The sequence below is a fragment of the Capsella rubella genome, unplaced genomic scaffold, assembly GCF_000375325.1.
Source record: "Capsella rubella cultivar Monte Gargano unplaced genomic scaffold, Caprub1_0 scaffold_7, whole genome shotgun sequence".
Taxonomy (NCBI): Eukaryota; Viridiplantae; Streptophyta; class Magnoliopsida; order Brassicales; family Brassicaceae; genus Capsella; species Capsella rubella.
Window position 1 is genome coordinate 16613665 of NW_006238917.1, and position 2856 is coordinate 16616520.

Genomic DNA, 2856 nt, shown 5'->3' on the forward strand with positions numbered 1-2856 from the left:
TTAAATTATGATTTTGAAAATAATTATAAGTAAAATCTAAGATTTTAATTATTTTAAAACTCTTTTTAACCTTCTCAATCAACACACAATACATTATTTTCGTAGTTGATCATAACTTTTTTTTTTCTCTTTTTTTTTTTTTTTTTTGAGAATTCATGGTTATCTGATGTTAAATATATATTGCTAATTGTTCATGTTTTGATTTGTGATGTTTTATTAGTGTGTTTTGTTTTTTATACTTTTTCTAGATTTAAAATTTTAGTCTCTTTATTATTATTGTTATTAGACTTTATATTTTGTTAAATATGTTATGATCTTTCATAAAAGTATAAATATATAAATAAATTTTAATTAATTAACCCGTGGTCGAACCCGGTCAACCCGATGACCCGGTGACCCGGAAGCTAGTCCGGTTCACCATCCCGGGTCGGGTTTAAAAACATTGGCTATAGCAAAATCTTTAAATTGCAAATTATAAGGTTAAAAATATATTTGGTGGTTGAATCTTATTTTCTATCTTAAAGCTTGATAACAAGCTTCTAATTATGCTCAGATTCAAACAGGCTGAATTATGAGAAAGGGTTACTTTAAATCTGATACAGGTCAACAGAATCGTTGTAGTTGATCAATATACATATTCAGACGCTTTTCAAGTTATATCATTTGGAAGCTTAACTGAAATTATCAAAACTACACAAAAAAAAGCGTACGTGCGGGATTGTATTATGTGCATGTTGTATAGAATAGTAATCCAATATGCCATGAACTTCAAAATACCCATAGCTCAAAACAAACTAATAGAATCAAATGATTTTTTTTTTTGTCATTATAGAATCAAATGATTACGAAAAAGAATAAGCTTACTAATTGCAAAGATCCACAAGTAGTCTGAATGACCATTTTTTTAAATAGGTTACTCGCCTGAATTTCAAATTTATAGGTTTTTATTTTTTTCTCCATATGAAATTGATCTGACAAGGGAGGAATAGAGACTGCTGTCAAAAAAAAAATGGGGGAGAGATAGAGACGGTGACCTTGGGGGGAAGAAAAACGAAAAACTAAGTTTAGTATACACGACTACACGTTATTGGCCCTATATGCTTCTTAATGAGTTTTAGAAATTAGAAGAAAAAAAACCCAATACATTGTAGGTTTACAGGTAATTCTAAGATCCAACAAATGAAAAACAAAGTGACTGCAAATATCAGGAAATAAAATGTAGCATCATCAACTTTTATGTACTTTTAATAACAAATTTATAACTGAATATTAAAAACTAATTTCTCAGTAGTCTTGTATAACTTAGTTTCAAATTTTATATATACTTACATAAAGAACTTTTGACATATTCGACGATGTAAAATTACTCTATTTTTCCTATACCTGTCTAAAACAAAATTTCATATTTATCAAGTAAAATTAACAAACTTTTCAATTAACGGGAAATGCGCCCGGAAAACTACATTCGACATCTACTTAGAAAACGATAAGAAACTAAACATAAAACAACAAATAAATTACATGAATAATTTTTTTTAAAAAAAAAATAATAATCTCGCGGTACACCACGTGTTAAAATCTAGAAAAAAAAACCTTATTGTCATATATTTTTTCGTTACCGACACAACATAAACATCATCTTTTCATTTTAGAGACTTCGGAACAAAAAAAAAGTCAGGGTACACGTTATTGTTCAAACTTCAAACCCGTTAATAATCGGGTTAAGGTGTGTGATTATTAGAAGGCCTTGGCATAACATATATATCCGAAAATCCTATTTGAATATGGGTTTAGAACGTGTATTTTAATTTTTTTTGGATATTTTAAAATATACTTCAAGATTTTTTTGGGAATTAGATGTTTTGCATATATAATATGTATTAATTTAATAAAATAAACATTTAAACGAAGAAGATGGATTTCTGTCTAAACCTCTTACCAAGTCTCTTATAACAAATAATGGCAAACGATTATTTAAATGGAAACGGTTGTGGGACCAAAAAATTATGTCAATAGATGGGACAGAACAAGACGGGAAGAGACGGGACATATATACCCGTTCCAGCATATAAGTAAAATAACTCAAACTAAAACCGAATCCAAATACGATTGTAACACCCCTAATCAAACTGTGATAAATGTTTTGATTAGCTTATAAAATATACATGTAACTATCACTTATCATTTTTATACAAATTATTTTAAACTTCTTACAAATATAACCCCGCACGTACGTGCGAGTCCAAATCTAGTTAATTATAATAAAAAAGCATCAGCCGGCAATATTATTAGAATAAAAGGATTGGTATCGTTTAAGAAGGTGTTCATAAAATGTAACCTCAAAGACGAGACTTTAAACAAAAGATTCACACAGGCCATGTGCCATCCATATATGTAGTATTCTTATTCAAATTAGTACCGGTGCCAATCTTCTTCGTCTTCCCAACCTCCTCTAGACAGTTAGTCGTTCCCACTCCTCATCCTCCCAGTACTGGTCTTCTTCTTCTTCTTCTTCTTCTTCTTCAATGCTCCTCTTCTTCAATGTTATATAGCATCAATCAATGTCAGTGAATCAACCAAAATCAACATTACTACCTATTGTTTCTGAGAAATCAGATTCTTTCTTTCCCCAAGATTTGATATTCACACATTCGTTAAGAAAGTTGGTTCCAGTTTCACCAAAAATTCTTTCAAGTGTTGAAACTTACACTTGATTTCTTATTAGAGCATTCTGTAAGATTAGCCAACTTCTTGCTTATAGGCCTAGAGACCATGCTCAGTTCCTGTTTGACAGACCAAATGAAAACAAATTAGCCCGACAGACAGTGCATTTGACGTCGATTCAGATCCAGCCGC

General features: G+C 30.3%; 1 long non-coding RNA gene across 1 annotated transcript; it reads right to left on the minus strand.

Moving 5' to 3' along the window:
- Positions 1 to 2256: 2256 nt before the first annotated feature.
- On the minus strand, positions 2257 to 2784 carry LOC17877891. Its single transcript, XR_002833031.1, has 2 exons — positions 2709 to 2784; positions 2257 to 2536 (listed from the first exon to the last, which is right to left on the minus strand). It is a non-coding gene; the product is annotated as an uncharacterized LOC17877891 (long non-coding RNA).
- Between the last annotated feature and the right edge of the window lie 72 nt (positions 2785 to 2856).